This window comes from Ranitomeya variabilis, chromosome 7 (assembly GCF_051348905.1).
Source record: "Ranitomeya variabilis isolate aRanVar5 chromosome 7, aRanVar5.hap1, whole genome shotgun sequence".
Taxonomy (NCBI): Eukaryota; Metazoa; Chordata; class Amphibia; order Anura; family Dendrobatidae; genus Ranitomeya; species Ranitomeya variabilis.
Genome location: NC_135238.1, coordinates 24,434,151 through 24,448,484, shown reverse-complemented (window position 1 = coordinate 24,448,484; position 14,334 = coordinate 24,434,151).

Sequence of the window (14,334 nt, the reverse complement as noted above, 5' to 3'; positions counted from 1 at the left end):
ACTAGCTATCGCACTAGCTATCAGGGGTCTGCATAGCGCCAAGTGCTATTTTAAAACCTACATTGAGGCTATGGGGGTGTTTGGGCATTGGGTTTTTTCCTTGTTATTTTTGCAAATATATCTCCTCTGGTATCAAAATTGCTGGACGAATCATCAACAATCTGAAATAAATAGACGATACAACAGTGATAGCAACAATATACATCATATAAAAAGATGTACACCAAGAATCAAATATCCAAAAGAATGTTTTTTTTAATCATCATGATACAAAAAAAGTTTTTGCTAAAAGACAAATATAAAAAGTGGGAAACCACAAGGGGATGCAAGAAGGCTATACGCCGAAACGTACGTTGGGTTTTGGTTCCACGTCTCCTAATACGTAAAAACATGCCCTATACTATGTATGAATGCTCACATGTTGTTTTTTATCTTATGCCATGCTATATAATATGTCTGTATCGCTTAAATTATCAGCCAACTACAGAGGATTTCCTCTTTGTAGGGTCACTATATGTACTTCATGGATGTGCTAGGTATTATGATAAAAAAAATGTCATGTTGTTTGGATATAAGGTTCTTCATGTACAGTTATATGAAAAGGTTTGGGCACCCCTATTAATCTTAAGCTTAATGTTTTATAAAAATTGTTTTTTTTGCAACAGCTATTTCAGTTTCATATATCTAATAACTGTTGGACACAGTAATGTTTCTGCCTTGAAATGAGGTTTATTGTACTAACAGAAAATGTGCAATCTGCATTCAAACAAAATTTGACAGGTGCATAAGTATGGGCACCTCACCAGAAAAGTGACATTAATATTTAGTAGATCCTCCTTTTGCAAAAATAACAGCCTCTAGTCGCTTCCTGTAGCTTTTAATGAGTTCCTGGATCCTGGATAAAGGTATTTTTTGACCATTCCTCTTTACAAAACAATTCCAGTTCAGTTAAGTTTGATGGTCGCCGAGCATGGACAGCCCTTTTCAAATGATCCCACAGATGTTCAATGATATTCAGGTCTGGGGACTGGGATGGCCATTCCAGAACAGTGTTCCTCTGCATGAATGCCTGAGTAGATTTGGAGTGGTGTTTTGGATCATTGTCTTGCTGAAAGATCCATCCCCTGCGTAACTTCAACTTTGTCACTGATTCATGAACATTATTGTCAAGAATCTGCTGATACTGAGAGGAATCCATGCGTCCTTCAACTTTAACAAGATTCCCGGTGCCGGCATTGGCCACACAGCCATAAAGCATGATGGAACCTCCACTAAATTTTACTGTGGGTAGCAAGTGTTTTCTTGGAATGCTGTGTTTTTTTGGCCGCCATGCATAACGCCTTTTTGTATGACCAAACAACTCAATCTTGGTTTCATCAGTCCACAGGACCTTCTTCCAAAAAGAAATTGGCTTCTCCAAATGTGCTTTTGCATACCTCAGCCGACTCTGTTTGTGGCGTGCTTGCAGAAATGGCTTCTTTCGCATCACTCTCCCATACAGCTTCTCCTTGTGCAAAGTGCGTTGTATAGTTGACCGATACACAGTGACACCATCTGCAGCAAGTTGATGCTGCAGCTCTCTGGAGGTGGTCTGAGGATTGTCCTTGACTGATCTCACCATTCTTCTCTGCCTTTCTGATGTTTTTCTTGGCCTGCCACTTCTGGCCTTAACAAGAACTGTACCTGTGTTCTTCCTTTTCCTTACTATGTTCCTCACAGTGGAAATTGACAGGTTAAATCTCTTAGGCCTCTTTCACACGTCAGTGTCTCCGGTACGTGTAGTGACAGTTTTCTCACGTACCGGAGACACTGACACACGTAGACCCATTCAAATGAATGGGTCTATGCACATGTGCATGTTTTCACACGGACCGTATGTCCGTGCTGAAAACACGTAGGCATCTCCGTTTTCTACCGGCAGCACGGACCACAATACGGACAGCACACGTGCACACGGAGAACAGTGTGCACTCTCCTCCGTGTGCACGTACCGCCCGCAGGAGAGACAGTTCTACACTAAGCGCTGTCCCCCCCGCGTGTGGTGCTGAAGGCAGAATTCATCTCTTCTCCCCCAGCGTTCGTTGGAGAGAAGAGATGAAAGATCTTTTTTTTTTTGGGGGGGGGGGTGAAAAATAAAGTTTGCATGAATATTCCCTGACTGTAATGAGCGGTCCCACGTGACCGCTCACACAGGAGAAGCTGCCAGCGCGGAGAGGACAGAGGAGACATCGCGGGAACTAGGTATTTCTGCGGCAAGGGGCCAGGCGGCGCACTGGGGGGGACGCGGATGCACATGCAAACGTTATTTTTCACCCCCCACAAAAAAAAAATAAAAAATGAGCTTTCATCTCTTCTCTCCCACAAACGCTGGGGGAGAAGAGATGAATTCTGCCTTCTGCACCACATGCGGGGGGGACAGCGCTTAGTGTAGCGCTGTCTCTCCTGCACGGTCCGTGTGGTCCTCAGGCGGCACACGGGCGGCACACGGATGCCGCACGTATGTTCCACTTGAGCACACGGACATACGGACACGGATATCTCCGGTACCGGTTTTTCCGGTACCGGAAATATCAGGACGCGTGAAAGAGCCCTTAGACAGCTTTTTGTATCCTTCCCCTGAACAACTATGTTTAATAATCTTTATTTTCAGATCATTTGACAGTTGTTTTTAGGAGCCCATGATGTCACTCTTCAGAGGAGATTCAAACAGGAGAACAACTTGCAAGTGGCCACTTTAAATAGCTTTTCTCATGATTGCATACACCTGGCTATGAAGTTCAAAGCTCAATGAGGTTACAAAAGCAAAAAAAGTGCTTTAGTAAGTCAGTAAAAAGTAGGTAGGAGTATTTAAAACAAGAAAATGATAAGGGAGCCCATACTTATGCACCTGTCAAATTTTGTTTGAATGCAGATTGCACATTTTCTGTTAGTGCAATAAACCTCATTTCAAGGCAGAAACATTACTGTGTCCAACAGTTATTAGATATATGAAACTGAAATAGCTGTTGCAAAAAAATTTTTTGTATAAAACATTACCCTTAAGATTAATAGGGGTGCCCAAACTTTTTCATATAACTGTACATTTTTTTATATGATCTATATTTCCATATGTACAGAAGTCATTATTTTATCCATGCAGAAATTTGATTAATGGCAACAAGAGTAGATGCAATGAAAGACTTATTATAATTGTCCAGATGGATAGCTCAAACAAGGGACTGCTACTCAACTAGTGATGAGCGAATGTGCTCAGATAACTTTAGTTTGCTCGGATGTTATCCGAGTCCCTGCAGCTGCATGTTTTGTGGCTGTTAGGCAATTCCATCATGTGCTACAGCTGTCTAACAGCCGCAAAACATGCAGCTGCAGGGCCTCATATTATCCGAACATGACAAGATGCTCGGATAACACTTTATCTGAGCACGTTCACTCATCACTATACTCAACACAAAGAACACACAAAGATATTGACTACTGCCTGGAATGAGCGGGACACATTTTAGATGGACGGTAAAAAACTGGAAGTTGTAAAGGACTTCAACATACTCAGATCAATAATCACTCAAGATGTAGCAACGACACCGGAAGTCAATAGAATATCTATGGGCAAAGCAACAAAGAAGTCACTGGACAAGGTCTTCAAGTAGAGGAACATTTCACAGGCGACAAAGACATGGCTCATACATAGTTTGGTTATTCTGTTTTCTTAGTTCATATTGTGAACTTTTAATTATTTATCCTTAATTTATATTTTAGGGTAGTTTCCCCAACATTAAGTAGTTTGCACGAACATCATATTACACATACTAAAGAATCAGAGGCACATGTAAGAAAATATCTCATTTCAAATGTGACCCATTTGTGGATTCATGAACGTGCTGCCTTTAACCAAATTCTGGCAGTTCCCACAACTGAGACAGGGGAAAGTGTTCCCTTCCTTTAACTGCCATGAACACAACTGATGTTACGATTTTTGAGTAAGATAACCTTAATAGTGATGAGCGAGTGTACTCGTTGCTTGGGTTTTCCCGACCACGCTCGGGTGGTCTCCGAGTATTTGTAACTGCTCGAGATTTAGTTTTTGTTGATGCAGCTGCATGATTTACGGCTGATAGACATCCTGAGTACATGTGGGGGTTGCCTGGTTGCTAGGGAATCCCCACATGCATTCAAGCTATCAGCTGTAAATCATGCAGCTGAGGCAAGGAAAACTAAATCTTCGAGCAGTTACAAATACTCGTAGACCACCTGAGCAACGAGTATACTCGCTCATCACTAAACCTTAACAATTACATATATCTGAATCTAAAAATGTAAATCTTCAATGAGGACCTGAACTCCTATATATGCATCCTCCCTCGTTCTCACCCTGACCTCTTCATGCTGTATATCACCTGACTGACACTGAACTGCTGGAGTTTCTGGATGTACAGAAGTGAGAATACATGAAGAAGAGAGGCAACAAACGGAAGATCGACCTGGGCAAACATTGTGTATCTCTCTGTTCAACACCTTCAGACTGCTCCCTTGCTTCATCAGGGTTCACATAGGCTTGTTTATCCCCCAAGGGGGAGAAGACCGGATGATATCAGTCATATATGATATAAATATCGCTCCAGGTTTTATGCAGATAAGGCAGCAGAACCAACCTAGATAAGCCAATGTATCTAATCATAACATGTGTACTACTACTCAGCTGTGTATTATTATTTTTTATTCCATTGTGCTGTACGAGAGTTATGCACAGAATATAAATTACAGAGAACAAACTAGCAATGACCGACTGGTACAGAGGGGAGAGGGTCCTGCCTATGTGGGCTTATATTCTACAGGATAATGGGGAGAGAGAGTAGGTCGGGGGTTTGCGGGATTTCTGGGGCTGATGAGATGGCAGTGGGGTCATTGCAGGCTGTAAGTTTTCTCGATGAGATGGGTTTTCCAAGTTCAGTCTAACAGTTCCTTGGTGGATAATCAGACGTATTGGGGCCTAGAATTCCAGAGGATGGAGGATACTCGGGAGAAGTTTTGGAGGTGACTGGATGAGGAATGAATAAGTGTGGAGGAGAGAAGGAGGTCTTGAGAGGGCCAGAGATTACGCGTCTGAAGGTAGCTAGAGATATACGGAGGAGACAGATTACGGACAGTTTTGCAGGTCAATGTTTGTTCTTTGAACTTTATACGTTGGGGAACTGGGAGCAAACGAAGGGATTTGCAGAGGGGAGAAACGGAAGAGTAGTGAGGAGAGAGGTGGATTAGTCTGTTAAGGATGACCTGGAGAAGTGCAACAGTGTTTGTAAGGAAGCCACAAAGGAGGATATTGGAGTAAAGCCTGACAAGGAGAATATGGCTGATAGACATTCTGGAAATCCAGACAGCAGAGAGGTGAAATCAGGGCAAGAGAGGTAGATTTGAGTGTCATTAGCGTATAGATGGTACTGCATGCAGTGGGACTTTATGAATTGTCCTAGACCAAACGTATAGATTAAGAGTATGGGTGCCAGGACCGAGCCTTGAGGGACACCATCAGAGAGACATTAGGATGAGGAGGTAGAATGGGGAGCCGATGATTTACCATAATTATCAGGCGTCTGCTGAAGATCTCAGTACCTGTCATTACGGTACTTCTAAGAAAGCTAGACCATGGCTGGCGTTCATAGGAGACTATGATTTTCACTACACACAGCAATCCTGTAATACATGAGATCGGCTGATAGATGGTTCATTAACATGAAAGGACAACAAAATACAGTAAATATTTAAAAAAAAATTAAAAATAAAAAAGATAAATTTGAATCCCCTCTCTTTTACCTCAATAAAAATAGCAAAAAGAAAAAAAATATTACTCTAACATCTCTGCATCTGTAAAATTCTGATCTTTCAAAATATAAAATTGATTAACTTCATCTTCAAATGCCATAATGAGAAAAGAATCAAAACACCAAAATTTAGATTATTTGGCTCCCGCAACACCACAAACAAATGCGAAGAAAACAACGAATTTACTCCAAATTGGTAACAATAAAAACATAAAGCTCAGGCACAAAAAAAAACAATCCCCCAACACCGCTCCATCAACCTGAAAATATTATGGGTCCCAGAAAATGTCAACATAAACCCCACAGTCTCCAACACACCGTATGATCGTGGCCACCATAGCTCATTCACACAGTATGATAGTGGCCCCACACAGTTGATGGTGGTCCCCAGAGTACCCCCCCCCACAAGTCTGTAGCCCCCTACAGTCCCCCACACACACAATGTCACGACTCACCACAGCATGACACTACCACTAAAAGTCACCCCACACATTGATAGCCTCACAATTTTTCATTCCAATAATTCCGGTTTGCATTTTTTTTACTGAAAACTAAATAGGTCCCTAAAAAAGAGGGAATTAGACCTACTGGTAATTCAGTTTCTAGGAGTCCCTCAGGACAGCACCCCAGGAGGTAGTCCTTCCTTGACCTATGGCTGGACAGGATCACAGAGAGGTTAAAAGGTTCCTCTCGCCTCCACCTTCAGGTGTTTTTTCAAAGTACCACCAAAGGATGGATGCAAATGGTCTATACGAGCCACTAGAAACTCATATGTAAGATAAACACGTTAATGGCCCCAGCTCGATCTTGAGCCATGCGACCCAATGGATGAACGATCTGCAGGAAGGTCCATCTTGTGTAGGCCTAAACATAAACATACGAGAGGGGAAATAAGAAGCTGTCCTGAGGGACTCCTGGAAACTGAATTACGGGTAGGTCTGATTCCCTCTTTCCAGTATGTCCCTTAGGGCAGCACACCAGAGAAATAGCACCAGGGTGTGTACAGAAGGCCTGAAGGACCGAAGAACTAGGCTAGATATAGAAACAATCTGTAAGATCAGAAGAAAATATAGACAACCATAGAAATTTGCAAAGATACATCACTGTAGTGTCTGATATGTATAAAAATGCCGAACATTCAGTATAAATCTGGAAAACAAATTATGCAGCAGAATCGGAGACAGTGAGACCCTTCCCTGTTGTATCCCAACACCAATAATGAACTGCAGTGATTGTTGGATAGATTATACTTATAAACACTTCAGCCATAGAATAGACCTTAACCTCTTCATGACCGTGGGATTTTTCGTTTTTCCGTGTTCGTTTTTCACTCCCCTCCTTCCCAGAGCCATAACTTTTTTATTTTTATGTCAATTTGGCCATGTGAGGGCTTATTTTTTGCGGGACGAGTTGTACTTTTGAACGACATCATTGGTTTTACCATGTCGTGTACTAGAAAACGGAAAAAAATTCCAAGTGCGGTGAAATTGCAAAAAAAGTGCAATCCCACACTTGTTTTTTGCTTGGCTTTTTTGCTAGGTTCACCAAATGCTAAAACTGACCTGCCATTATGATTGTCCAGGTCATTACGAGTTCATAGACACCTAACATGACAAGGTTATTTTTTTACCTAAGTGGTGAAAAAAAATTCTAAACTTTGCTTAAAAAAAAAAAAAAAAAAAATTGCGCCATTTTCCGATACTCGTAGCGTCTCCATTTTTCATGATCTGGGGTCGGTTGAGGGCTTATTTTTTTGCGTGCCGAGCTGGCGTTTTTAATTATTCCAATTTGGTGCAGATACGTTCTTTTGATCGCCCATTATTGCATTTTAATGCAATGTCGCGGCGACCAGAAAAACGTAATTCTGGCGTTTCGATTTTTTTCTCGTTACGCCGTTTAGCGATCAGGTTAATGATTTTTTTTATTGATAGATCGGGTGATTCTGAACGTGGCGATACCAAATATGTGTAGATTTAATTTTTTTTTTATTGATTTATTTTGATTGGGGCGAAAGGGGGGTGATTTAAACTTTTATATTTTTTTAATTTTTTTCACATTTTTTTTAACTTTTGCCATGCTTCAATAGCCTCCATGGGAGGCTAGAAGCAGGCACAGCACGATCGCCTCTGCTACATAGCAGCGATCTGCTGTTCGCTGCTATGAAGTAGAAAATCAGGTGTGCTTTGAGCGCCGACCACAGGGTGGCGCTCACAGCTACCAGCGATCAGTAACCATAGAGGTCTCAAGGACCTCTATGGTTACAATGGAGAAGCATCGCCGACCTCCGATCATGTGACGGGGGTCGGCGATGCCGTCATTTCCGGCCGCGGTAGTTAAATGCCGCTGTCTGCGTTTGACAGCGGCATTTAACTAGTTAATAGCGGCGGGTGAATCGCGATTTCACCCGCCGCTATTGCGGGCACATGTCAGCTGTTCAAAACAGCTGACATGTCCCGGCTTTGATGCGGGCTCACCGCGGAGCCCTGCATCAAAGCAGGGGAGCTGACATCGGACATACTATCCCGTCCAATGTCAGTAAGGGGTTAAACACCTCTTATTGCACAATAAAAGTATGGTGATAGCCACTTCCACAAACACAATGAGGACTGATGCAGACCAATAATAAACTTGCATGTGCTCAATAACACGGGACCAGGGCGCCATCAGGGCATTACTATCCTTTCTACTGTATGGGATTCGGAGGGCAGAAACAAAGAGTGGGGGCCAGGACTGGGTGAGACACGGGGGGCAGTCAAATATATGGGGCCAGAATAGGGGATATTACAACTGCACGGGCTAATAAAACGATATTATTACTGCTGTAATGTATTTTATTTTGAGGATACTGTGGGGAATGTGTTCTGGAAGCGGTGCTCTAGTTAACTATTATTTTTTGCAGAGATGAGTCCTGGCTAGAAGTGATGGCGAAATGCGCTGGATGAAGAAGAAAATTCAAGATGAAGGACTTTAGAGTCACCGATGAGTCAGTGTGTTACCTGTACACTGACACTATACACTAAACTATATACAGAGCTGCTGTGTATAATGGCACATATGGAAATATTAGTATTGTGGGTTTTTATTATTAATGATTGTAGTATTTGGTCACTATGTGCTGGTAATTTGTAGTTTGGTGGTATTTGCTCCTTGTAAGTGGTATTATTATGTCAGCATGTGCTAGTAATATGTGGTCTGGTCATAACGTGACGGTATTTGTCTTCTGTGGGGTATCATTCGGACACTACTTAGTCTTAATATGTGATCTGGTCACGGTGTGGCGGTACTTGTCCCTGTACGTGGTATTATTCGGTCACTGTGTGGTAGTAATATGTGGTCTGATCATGGTGTGATGGTATGTCTCTTGAATATGTTTTTTTTTTTTTTTTTTCATTTTAAAAAATGTGTGTAACACATTTCCTTAAAGAAAAATAAAGAAAAATATACCTAAAAAGAGAATTGGATATTTTAAGATTATTTTTGTAGAGTAGAAGTAGGGCTCTGCCAAAAGAGTCTCCTTGTGGTGGTAAAAAAATATTTTGGCCAAAACAAAAGCTGATGGTCATGTATGTGATATGTTGCTTGACGGGAACTGTTACTGAGTGATTGGTGAGGAATGTTATGACCCCAATGGCAGAGGGTCTCAGGAATAATGCTAAGTCAGTAAATACAGAAAACCAGCTCATAGGGCAGTGGTAACTGGGCTGACCATATAACTAATCCTAGCACCACAAATACCAGCAGCCGGGGAACGTTCCTACGTTGATCCTAGACGTCTCGCGCCAGCCGGAGAGCTAACTACCCCTAGAAGGGAAAAGAAAGACCTTTCTTGCCTCCAGAGGAAATACCCCAAAAAGTTGGATAGAAGCCCCCCACAAATAATAACGGTGAGGTAAGAGGAAAAGACAAACATAAGAATGAGCTAGGAATTTAGCAAAGAGAGGCCCACTAGCTAATAGCAGAATATAGAAAGATAACTTATATGGTCAGCAAAAAATCCTATCAAAAATATCCACACTGGAAATTCAAGAACCCCCGAACCGTCTAACGGCCCGGGGGGAGAACACCAGCCCCCTAGAGCTTCCAGCAAGGTCAGGAATCACATTTAGTACAAGCTGGACAAAAATGATAGCAAACAAATAACCCAAAAAACAAAGAAGCAAGACTTAGCTTAATTTAGCACGAACCAGGACCAGCAAAAAGGAGCAAACAGAATGTGTCTGATAACACCGATGCCAGGCACTGGACTAAGGGTTCCAGGAGGTTTATATAGCAACACCCCTGAAGTAACGACCCAGCTGGGTGCAGACAGAGGGAAGGAAATCCCAGAGTCATATCACTAGTAACCACCAGAGGGAGCCAAAAAAGTCTAATTCACAACAGTACCCACCCCTTAAGGAGGGGTCACCGAACCCTCACCAAGACCACCAGGGCGATCAGGATGAGCAGCGTGAAAGGCACAAACCAAATCGGCCGCATGCACATCAGAGGCAACCACCCAGGAATTATCCTCCTGACCATAACCCTTCCACTTGACCAAATACTGAAGCCTCCGCCTGGAGAGACGAGAATCCAAGATCTTCTCCACCACGTACTCCAACTCGCCCTCAACCAACACCGGAGCAGGAGGCTCAGCAGAAGGAACCACAGGCACAACGTAGCGTCGTAACAAAGACCTATGGAACACGTTGTGAATGGCAAACGAAACCAGAAGATCCAAGCGAAAGGACACAGGATTAAGGATTTCCAATATCTTGTAAGGACCGATGAAGCGAGGCTTAAATTTAGGAGAGGAGACCTTCATAGCAACAAATCGAGAAGACAGCCACACCAAATCCCCAACACGAAGTCGGGGACCCACACCGCGGCGGCGGTTGGCAAAACGCTGAGCCTTCTCCTGTGACAACTTCAAGTTGTCCACCACATGATTCCAGATCTGCTGCAACCTATCCACCACAGAATCTACTCCAGGACAGTCAGAAGGCTCCACATGTCCCGAGGAAAAACGAGGATGGAAACCAGAGTTGCAGAAAAATGGCGAAACCAAAGTAGCGGAACTAGCCCGATTATTTAGGGCAAACTCAGCCAACGGCAAGAAGGTCACCCAATCATCCTGATCTGCCGAAACAAAACACCTCAAGTAAGCTTCCAGAGTCTGATTAGTTCGCTCAGTTTGTCCATTAGTCTGAGGATGAAAGGCAGACGAGAATGATAAATCAATGCCCATCCTAGCACAAAAGGATCGCCAGAACCTGGAAACAAACTGGGATCCTCTGTCAGACACAATATTCTCAGGAATGCCGTGTAAACGAACCACATTCTGAAGGAACACAGGAACCAGATCGGAAGAGGAAGGCAGCTTAGGCAAAGGCACCAAATGGACCATTTTTGAAAAGCGATCACATACCACCCAGATGACAGACATACCCCGAGACACCGGGAGATCAGAAATGAAATCCATGGAAATATGTGTCCAAGGCCTCTTCGGGACAGGCAAGGGCAAGAGCAACCCGCTGGCACGGGAACAGCAAGGCTTAGCTCGAGCACAAGTCCCACAGGACTGCACAAATGACCGCACATCCCGTGACAAGGAAGGCCACCAAAATGACCTAGCCACCAGATCTCTGGTGCCAAAAATTCCCGGATGACCTGCCAACACCGAGGAATGAACCTCGGAAATGACTCTGCTGGTCCACTTATCAGGAACAAACAGTCTGTCAGGTGGACAAGAGTCAGGTCTACCAGCTTGAAATCTCTGCAACACACGTCGCAAATCAGGAGAAATGGCTGACAAAATAACTCCTTCTTTAAGAATACCAACAGGTTCTGTGACTCCAGGAGAGTCAGGCACAAAGCTCCTTGAAAGAGCATCAGCTTTCACATTCTTTGAACCTGGTAAATACGAGACCACAAAGTCAAAACGGGAGAAAAACAATGACCAGCGGGCCTGTCTAGGATTCAAGCGTTTAGCAGACTCGAGATACATCAAATTTTTGTGATCAGTCAAGACCACCACACGATGCTTAGCACCCTCGAGCCAATGATGCCACTCCTCAAATGCCCACTTCATGGCCAGTAATTCCCGATTGCCCACATCATAATTCCGCTCAGCAGGCGAAAACTTCCTAGAGAAGAAAGCACATGGTCTCATTACCGAGCAACCAGGGCCTCTCTGTGACAAAACGGCCCCTGCCCCAATCTCAGAAGCATCCACCTCGACCTGAAAGGGAAGTGAGACATCAGGCTGGCACAAAACAGGCGCCGAAGTAAACCGGCGCTTCAACTCCTGGAACGCCTCCACGGCTGCAGGAGCCCAGTTAGCAACATCAGAACCTTTCTTGGTCATATCCGTCAAAGGTTTAACAACGCTAGAAAAATTAGCGATAAAACGACGGTAGAAGTTAGGAAAACCCAAGAACTTCTGAAGACTCTTAACTGACGTGGGTTGAGTCCACTCATGAATAGCTCGGACCTTGACTGGGTCCATCTCCACAGCAGAAGGGGAAAAAATAAACCCCAAAAAGGGAACTTTCTGTACTCCAAAGAGACACTTTGAGCCTTTAACAAACAAGGCATTCTCACGCAAAACCTGAAACACCATCCTGACCTGCTCCACATGTGAGTCCCAATCTTCAGAGAAAACCAGAATATCGTCCAGATAAACAATCATAAATTTATCCAGATACTTCCGGAAAATATCGTGCATAAAGGACTGAAATACTGAGGGAGCATTAGAAAGCCCAAAAGGCATCACCAAGTACTCAAAATGACCTTCGGGCGTATTAAATGCAGTCTTCCATTCATCACCTTGCTTAATGCGCACAAGGTTGTATGCACCACGAAGATCTATCTTGGTGAACCACTTGGCACCCTTAATCCGGGCAAACAAGTCCGACAAGAGAGGCAAAGGATACTGAAATTTTACAGTGATTTTATTCAGTAGCCGATAGTCAATACAAGGTCTCAAAGATCCGTCCTTCTTAGCCACAAAAAAAGAATCCCGCAACAAGAGGGGAAGAGGATGGACGGATATGCCCCTTCTCCAGAGACTCCTTGATATATGAACGCATTGCGGCATGCTCAGGTACTGACAGATTAAATAATCTTCCCTTAGGAAATTTACTACCTGGAATCAAATCTATGGCGCAGTCACAGTCCCTATGAGGAGGCAGAGCACTGGATCTGGACTCACTGAATACATCCTGATAATCAGACAAATACTCAGGAACTTCCGAAGGAGTAGAGGAAGCAATAGACACCGGCGGGGAATCAGCATGAATTCCCTGACAGCCCCAACTTGACACAGACATTGCCTTCCAATCCAGGACTGGATTGTGGGTCTGTAACCATGGCAGACTCAAAACGACCAAATCATGCATTTTATGCAGAACAAGAAAACGAATCACCTCCCGATGTTCAGGAGTCATGCACATGGTCACCTGCGTCCAAAACTGCGGTTTATTTTCCGCCAATGGCGTAGCATCAATACCTCTAAGAGGAATAGGATTTACTAACGGTTCAAGAACAAAACCACAGCGCTTGGCAAATGACAGATCCATAAGACTCAGGGCGGCACCTGAATCCACAAACGCCATAACAGGGTAAGAAGACAAAGAGCAAATTAAAGTCACAGACAAAATAAATTTAGGTTGCAAATTACCAATGGCGACAGGACTAACAACCCTTGTTAGGCGTTTAGAGCATGCTGATATAACATGTGTAGAATCACCACAGTAAAAACACAACCCATTCTGACGTCTATGATTTTTCCGTTCATTTCTAGTCTGAATTCTATCACATTGCATTAAATCAGGTGTTTGTTCAGACAACACCACCAGAGGATTAGCGGTTTTGCGCTCCCGCAAACGCCGGTCAATTTGAATAGCAAGCGCCATAGAATCATTCAGACTTGTAGGAATGGGGAAACCCACCATCACATTCTTAATGGCTTCAGAAAGGCCATTTCTGAAATTTGCGGCCAGAGCACACTCATTCCACTGAGTAAGCACGGACCATTTCCGAAATTTTTGGCAATACACTTCAGCTTCATCCTGACCCTGAGAAATAGCCAGCAAGGCTTTTTCTGCCTGAATTTCAAGATTGGGTTCCTCGTAAAGCAATCCGAGCGCCAGAAAAAACGCATCAATATTCGCCAATGCCGGATCTCCTGGCGCTAGCGAGAAAGCCCAATCCTGAGGGTCGCCCCGTAAAAAAGAAATAACAATTTTAACTTGCTGAGCAGAATCTCCAGATGAACGGGGTCTCAGAGAAAGAAACAATTTACAATTATTCTTGAAATTCCTAAACCTAAATCGATCTCCAGAAAACAATTCCGGAATAGGTATTTTAGGTTCAGACATAGGACTACTGGTAACAAAATCTTGTATACCCTGCACACGAGCTGCCAGCTGGTCAACACTTGTAATCAAGGTCTGCACATTCATGTCTGCAGCAAGCACACGCCACTCAAAGGTAAAGGGGAGGAAGAGAAGGAAGGAAAAAAAAAAACCTTAGAATTTCC